The sequence below is a fragment of the Sus scrofa genome, chromosome 14 (assembly GCF_000003025.6).
Source record: "Sus scrofa isolate TJ Tabasco breed Duroc chromosome 14, Sscrofa11.1, whole genome shotgun sequence".
NCBI classification, from domain to species: domain Eukaryota; kingdom Metazoa; phylum Chordata; class Mammalia; order Artiodactyla; family Suidae; genus Sus; species Sus scrofa.
In genome coordinates, this window is record NC_010456.5 from 4,144,954 (window position 1) to 4,153,522 (window position 8,569).

Genomic DNA, 8,569 nt, shown 5'->3' on the forward strand with positions numbered 1-8,569 from the left:
TTCACATTGACTGCTCCTCTAATAGTAAAGGTATGATGTGAGTGAGTGAGGATGGTCCCTTTTATCCACATCAAGGGATGAAGAAACAAGTTATATTGAGTACTTTCTCAGAAAGAAATTAGCAGAATCAGAGTTCCCGTCCTGGCTCAGCTGTAACAAACTGGACTAGTATCCATGAGGACTCCAAGTGGATCCTGGGCCTCACCCAGTGGGTTAAGGATCCAAAGTTGCTGTGAGCTGTGGTGTAGGTCGCAGACATGGCTTGGATTTGGCATTGCTATGCCTATGGTATAGGCTGGCAGCTGCAGCTCCAATTGGACCCCTAGCCTGGGAATTTCCATGTGCTTCAGGTGCACCCCTAAAAAGCAAAAAAAAGAAAAAAAAAAGAAAAGAAAAGAAAGAACGAAAGAAAGAAAAAGAAAAGAAAAGAAAAAGCAAAAAAAGAAAGAAATTAGTAGGATCAGCACACTATACTTATAAAGTTCACCACGAAGGACATTTTACACAAGATGATTTGTCAAAGGAGTTCATAAAATTACAGTATTTCTGACATTTTCTCATAAGACACATTTCTAAAAGTTCATCAGAAAAAATAAGAGAAATAATGTGACTTACTAAAGAATAAGCTAAGATGCAGCTTTTACACACATACCAAAAGCAAAAATCAAAAGATACAAAATTGACTAAAAATATTGATACATAAAAACAACTTCCTAAAAATCAGTAAGAAAATCATACACACACACAGAGACAGAGAGAGAGCGAGAGAAGGTCAAAGCTGTGAAAAGAAAATTGAATATCCATACGCAGAAGGAAAGATAGCCACTGTCACTCATAGAAGAAAAGGTAGTTACTGTTATTCATTTCAAAATTTATCAAAATGCCACTTTTTTACCAATTGAGATCAGGAAAATCCTAAAGTTTAAAATTACCCTTTATTAGCAACCTTGAAAGGAAATAAAAACAGTTTTACGTTTGTAGTGGGAATGTATATTCGTACAGTCCCTATGAAATGCAGTTGATAACACCTATTGAAATTCTAAATACATGTGCTTTCTAGTATTCCAGAAATTTATCTTGAAGATATTAGTATGATGCCACTTATCACAGTTTTGTTTGAAATAGAAAATTTGTGAAAATATATATGTCCATTAATTAGGATTATTTTGTAACCATAAAAAATTGAAGATGGAAAAACACTTGTCAAAATTTGATATCCATTCGTGAAAAAAAATATTCTCAGACAATTAGGAATAGACGGGCACATCCTCAGTTTGGTGAAGGACATTGGCTTAATCAGAGTTCTCCAAAAGAAAAAGAACCAGTAAGATATAGACAAATAGATTAGGTATTGATATAGATAGCTATAAGAAGAGATTTATAAATAGGAATTGGCTCCACCAGTTATGGAGGCTGAGAAAATTCCTCCACCTGCTTGTCTGTGAGCTGATGAACCCAGAAAACAGATGGTGCAATAAATCTGCCCATTGCTATCTTTGCTTTCCTTGGTTAGGTAGAATAACTTGTTGAAGAAAAAAATTTATTCTAACACTTGTTAAATGATAAGAAAAACTTTTTTCCTGCTGTATAGCACAGGGAACTATATCTAGTCACTTGTGATGAAACATGATGGAGGATAATGTGAGAAACAATTTGTGTATATATATATACACACACATATATATGACTGGGTCACTTTGGTGTACAGCAGAAATTGACAGAATATTGTAAATCAACTATAATAGAAAAATAAAAATCTTTTTAAAAAAGGACAAAGCAGTAGAAACAGAAAAAAAAAAGAAAAATTTTTTCAAGACGATCTCGAGAGTTGTCAAGACTGTCACAATAGAGGAGAGGTAGCAGGTTCAACTTCAAATACACAAGGACATCTGAGGGTTTATAGCCAAGAAGCAGTATGAGTAAAGAAACTTACTAAGAGGATATAAGGCACCAAGAGTAGGGGGATTTTTTGCTAACTTGAGCTCATAGGATTCTTGTGGAAGGCAAGCCAGGATAATTCCATGTCAAGAATTCCATGAGGAATTTGTTTGAATATCAAGGGGGGGGGGAATTTGTTTAATATCAAGCTATTGGGGTAGGGAGGGATTTTCTCTAAGCTGACTTAGCAGGTTTCTTGTTATATAAACCCAGAAGAGAATGGAAACAAAATTCAAGTCTAGGGAAGAAGAGGGCTCAGAGGAACCTGACTCAAGTTTGAAGAGAATTTGTCAATATCATTGTAATGTTTAGTAATAACCAAGAATATATTCAACGATAAGGTGTTACAGAAATATATGTATAAATTCAGAAAAATTTGATAGAGTTTTTCCACAATGCAAAATAATTGACTTCACCAAAAATTTCAACTTTTCAGTAAATTTTGTCAGCTATGCTATTGGAATAAAAGTGCTTATATGACTATAATAAAAAAACAGAACCTTTGGAGATAAACTCACCATAAATTAACCCCAAAAAAGTGCTTGTATTACCTATAAACCCTGCCTTTTTAGTATGCACAGAACTATAGAATTATATAAAGTAATATATACTATATATATAATAGTGTAAACATATCACATCCCACATCAATTTATTCTTTCCTGTATGCTAGCACTGTGCTAAGTCTTTAACGCACATTGACTGATTCAATTTTTGCAAGATATATATGAATTAAGTACCTTGTCGTCTGTATTTAATGAACAAGGAAATCGAGACACACAGAAATCAAATAATGAGGCTGAGGTGACATTAACCCAGCTTTGAGACTCTGTATGGCTGCAGTGAACATGAGCAGTTGGACAAAATATCAACAAGCCAACACAAATATAAAGAGCACAGTGTTGCATGGCTGAGTATTATCTGGAATTGCTAAGGAATTTATTTATTTATTTATTTATTTATTTATGTCTTTTTAGGGCCACATCCATGGCATATGGAGGTTCCCAAGATAGGGGTTGAATCGGAGCTGTAGCCGCTGGCCTGCACCACAGCCACAGCAATGCCAGATGTGAGCCGCTTGTGATCTACACCACAGCTCATGGCAACACTGACTCCTTAACCCACCAAGTGAGGTCAGGGATCGAACCCATGTCCTCACAGATGCTAGTCAGATTCGTTAACCTCTGAGCCACGATGGGAACTCCTGGGATGGCTAAGGAATTTAAGGAGATACAGTTGCCTCGTGTAATTGCCACAAGGATTTGAGGTGATGCAGTTAAATTATGCAGCAAAGAGCCTAGCTCATTTGCTGAAGAAGAAAACACTGGAGGAAATTCAGTTTCATGCAAGATAAGTGGACTTAGTTTCAACAAGATGACCATGAAATTTTGGGGGATATTCACGTGGGAAAGAGGTAGTGGCCAGAGACATGGGTTTTGGAACGGAGTCCATAGACATGAGAGCTAATAAGTAAGATACCAAGGAAGAAATAAAAGTGAGAGAGAAATATGGAGCAAAAATGGAATCTTTGTGGTGTTCCTGTCGTGGCTCAGTGTTTAACGAATCCGACTAGGAACGATGAGGTTGCAGGTTTGATCCCTGGCCTTGCTCAGTGGGTTAAGGATATGGCATTGCCGTGAGCTGTGGTGTAGGTCACAGACGCGGCTTGGATCTGGTGTTGCTGTGGCTCTGGCGTAGGCTGGCAGCTACAGCTCTGATTAGACCCCTAGCCTGGGAACTAGAAAAGACAAAAAAAAAAAAGGAACCTTTGTGGCTAACTCAGTTTAGGAAAGAGGAGGTGGAGAAGAATCCACTGAAAAAGGCTCAAAGAGGCTGTAAGATAAGTAGAAGTTACGGTCGGATACATAGTGTTCCACAAGTAAAGAAAGCCATTTAACAATGTCAAAAGAAGCTTCTAGATCTGCCAATAGGAAATCTACAGATGACTGCTTAGTATATAAATTCCACGGAGTGACAAGAACAAAAACCAGCTTGTGAAGGGCTAAGAACAAATGGGATTTTTCACAAATGGGGTCAGTGGCCTTTTGAGAAGTTTGCTGGGAACTCAAGGAGGGAGAGAAACCAAGGGGGTAGAACAAAAGAGGTAATGTTTTGGCTCTATTTTTAAGAAAATATATTTGGGTATGTTTTTAGGCTTATACATTAGTACAGGAAAAGGGTTTGATTTCAGAGAAAGTATGGAAATAATTGATGGAAATTTGGCAGTAGGGAAGTTGGATGGCATGCAGGTTTATAATTATGTGTGCCTATGTGTGTGTGTGTATATATACACACACACATATATTTAAGTTTATATATATACATATATACATTTAAGTTTCTGGATGGACATCTTGACATACCTATTGGTTCCCAACAAATAATCTTTAAAAGAACATCATTGTAACTCTTATTCTTGTCATACCCACAAACGCACATGGAAACATCTGCATCAAATTTCATCTGAGGCCAAGAATATACAGAGTTACTCACATTTATTTGGACAGATCTGGTTCTTATTAGTCAGTTATTTCATCTTTATTGGATGTCTTTAGAACATGTAACATTGTCACTGGCTTTGACTGGCCTTTATTATGCCTTCAAGAGACGAGGTATATGTCAATAAAAACGGCAGTGTGTTTCCCTTTATGTATGGGTGTGTATACCCATTTGTAGCTAAGTGCTGAATACCAGTTCCATTAAGAATAAAAGAAGGGAATGAATAAATCATATTATATAATATTTATTATTACACTTCTCTTGTGAAAGAAAATCATTTGTTATTTTACCTAAGCCTTTGGCTTCGATTCAAGAGGTTAGTTTATTAAGCATAGGCTGAGTCTTTCCTCTTCTGGGAAATCCAAATGGGATGCTATATAGACAAACTTACAGGCATTAAAAAAAACTCTGATACAGAATAAATTAGCAAATGTTACCCATGGTGAGAGGAGTTAAAGAAATGGAGTCAAGGGAGTTCCCTGTGGCAGAGTGGGTTAAGCATCTGGCATTGCCGCTTCAGTGGCTCAGGTCACTGCTATGGTATGGGTTTGATCCCTGGCCCAGGAACATCAAAAAAAAAAAAAAAAAAAAAAGAAAGAAAGAAAGAAAGAAAAAGAAGAAAAGAACTGGATTCTATAGAATAAGAATGTTACTCTAATATATCTTTTCAATGCTGTTTCATTTGTTGAAGTATTTTACTTTAGTGCCTGGTCATAAAGTACATAAGAATATAAAAGGAAACTGCATAGAGATAGCCAGTCATATTCTTATAATCTCACTATACCTTCATCGAAGCACACCATTCTGGATTAAACAAGTGATCGTCCTTTATAGCAGAAAGTTGAGCAGAAAGTTGAGCAGGTCCTATATAATGAGGGTGTCAACTCTTCTTTTTTATCAAGCATGAGGCACAGTCTTCCACAACAGCATGTATCCATGTACTATGTCATATGATGATCATGATGATGGTTAGGGCACTGGAAACCCATTCCTTCAGGATGCCTGTCCTAAATGACACCCAATAAGGACAGTTCACTTAGAAAATTCATTGCTGTGTCTCACACATACACTTGCTGTTGAATTGGACTTTGCACCTTGCAGTGTGTACGGATATGCATACCTGCTCCCAAGAGACCAGGAGAGGACCAAAAGTCCACGATGCTCAGGAGAATGGCTGGATCTGCTCAGGTTACTGCTGCTCTTGAAAACTGGAGGAAGGATTGTCCCTGACTCTCACGAGATGGGAAGAGAGAGGCCAAGGGCTGGTAGGAAAGGTCAAGCCTTAAGAACAGAAAAATGGAAGAGGAATGTGGGACTATTATCAATTGTCCCTAAGAGACCAAGACCAGCATTAGAAATCAGATTCCTGGCAGTGTACCTGCCGGTCCTACGGATCTGCCTCTTGCTTCGACAGTGTTTGGACAGAACAGACGCAGGGACGCCCCTTGCCTCCTACTGCCCTCCAACCTTTTTTCCAGCCACATCCTTCGGAATCAGCCACTCAGCTATCCTTGGTCTCCCAGACCAGCCAACACCACGTTTTGAGCTTAACTCCTTATTCCTGATCAACCATGAGCTCCCAAGTTGGTCAGAATTATTCCACCCAGGTGGAGGCCTTCGTCAACCACCCGATCAACATGCATCCACGGGCCTCCTACACTTGCCTCTCTCTGGGCTTCTGTTCCAACCATGATGATGCGGCTCTGGAGGGCATGAGCCACGTCTTCCGTGAACTGGCCAAGGAGAAGTGTGAGGGCGAGGAGTGTCTCTTGAAAATGCAAAACCAGAGCAGTGGCTTCCAGGATGTGCAGAAGCCATCTCAAGATGAGTGGGGTATGGGAATCTGGGTTTCATAGATGCAAACTATTGACTGTGGAATGGATAAGCAATGAGATCGTGCTGTATAGCACTGGGAACTATATCTAGTTATTTATGATGGAGCATGATGGAGGATCATGTGAGAAAAAGAATGTATGTATGTATATGTGACTGGGTCACTTTGCTGTACAGTAGAAAATTGACAGCACACTATAAACCAACTATAGTGGAAAAATGAAAATCATTTAAAATGGAAAAAATAAAAAAAAAGATGAGTGGGGTAAAACCCAGGATGCTACGGAAGCTGCCATTCTCTTGGAGGAGAACCTGAACCAGGCCCTTCCGGATCTGCATGCCCTGGGTTCTGCCTGAACACACCCCCACCTCGGTGACTTCCTGCAGAGCCACCTCCTGGATGAGGAGGGGAAGCTCATCAAGAAAATGGGTGACCACCTGACCAGCCTCTGCAGTCTGTCTGGTCCCCAGGCTGGGCTGGGCAATTGCCTCTTCAAAAGGCTCACCCTCAAGCACAACTAGGAGCCTCTGGAGCCCAGTGGCCTTTGAGGGGCCCCTCTGGTGCCTGGGCTTCTGCTAGAAACCCCTCTCTGCAGCCACAAGTCACCATTTTAACCCCCCTGGAGCCCTCCCCCAAGTCTTGGACCAAATGGAAACAAAAAAGCTTTTTGCAGCCAAAAAAAAAAAAAAAAGAAAGAAAAAAAGAAACAAAGAAAGCAAAAGAAGTCAGATTCCTGGCAGATAACAACAATGTGTTGTACTTTACATGGTTTATCCAAGAGAAGCCCAGTTACAATGACCTTTGAAGAAAGTCTTCAGGAAAGAAAGAAATCATGCCACAAAGTACAGAAGAGCAAGAGAAGACCAAGGGGCATATCCTAAAGCTGACTTTCTTTGACTATGATACTTTGAATCCCGAGCAGCCACAAGCAATGAAGGATCTCACAGCTCTGGACAACCCCCATCACAGATTCTTCTTTCTCCTCTGCTTCATAGACCTGTCTGCTTCATAGGTTTTTGCTCCATCCTTTTCTTTTCCTTATGATTTAAAAAGCAAGCCCATTCTCACTGAATTCCTTCTGTGCTGAGACATAAAGAACTTGAACTTCGGCAAGTCCTGATGCCTGGTCTGTGGGATCAATTAAAAGGCAGTGGGTTCAATCTCCTTAGAAAAGAAAATCATGGACTTGGAGAAGAGACTTGTGGCTGCCTAATGGGAGGCAGAGGGAGTGGGAGGGATCGGGAGCTTGGGCTTATCAGACACACTTAGAATAGATTTACAAGGAGATCCTGCTGAATAGCATTGAGAACTTTGTCTAGATACTCATGTTGCAACAGAAGAAAGGGTGGGGGAAAAAATGTAATTGTAATGTATACATGTAAGGATAACCTGACCCCCTTGCTGTACAGTGGGGAAAAAAAAAAAAATCTCTAAAAAAAAAACTTGAGCTAGAATGTCACCTTCAGCATTTTTGTATGTTTCTCATGAATTTCATCAATTGTGTCAGCCTCTCCCTCACATTCTCCATCTGATAAATGGAAATAAAAATATCAAATGAATAAATATAGTAGATTAGCTGGTATTAAAAAAAAAAAAAAAAAAAAAAAACAAAAGGCAGTGGGTTCAAGTTCCAATCGGAGTTGCGTGGTTTCAAAACCATAAAACCCCAACCTTAGCCTCACATGTTGCTTTTGGATCTCAGCATTCCTCGGGAGACCCAGGCCAGGCCCTTCTTTTCCTCCTTTCCTCTGAAGGTGAAGGTCTGAAGTGGTGCTAAAGCACCAGAGTTTCTAGTACACTTAAGTGTTTCAGAAAAAATAAAAATGACCATGGCCAGAGGAATTAGCCATTTTGGGTCCAAGAAATAAACATTAATGAAAAAGGACTGTCTTGACTGCCTCAACGTTTATGAAAGGAAATGTATTTTGTGAGGCTGCTTAAACATTTCCATTGGGTGTCTCTCCTCAAAACGGATCAAGTCACTTACTATAGACTGACCATGAAAAAGAGGGTTAAAACAGGAAATCTCCGAGTTCGGGAGGGCAAGGGAAGGTTACTTTTGGGCAAATTCCTTCTCATAATTCCTGACTGTGATGGCCATGTGACTACAGCTGGCTGTAAAGCAACATGTGGCTTTGGCATTGGGGAGTTTCCGGCAGAATTATCCAGCTTATTTTTATTTTCACACATACACACAAGTGCAAAAAGAAAGACAAGCCCCAACAGAAATCAATACTTTTTTTTTTTTTTTTTTTTTTTGCTTTTTTTAGGGCCACACCCGTGGCATACGGAGCTTCC

General features: G+C 39.5%; 1 pseudogene; it reads left to right on the forward strand.

Moving 5' to 3' along the window:
- LOC110256687 lies at positions 5,085 to 6,850 on the forward strand (annotated as a pseudogene).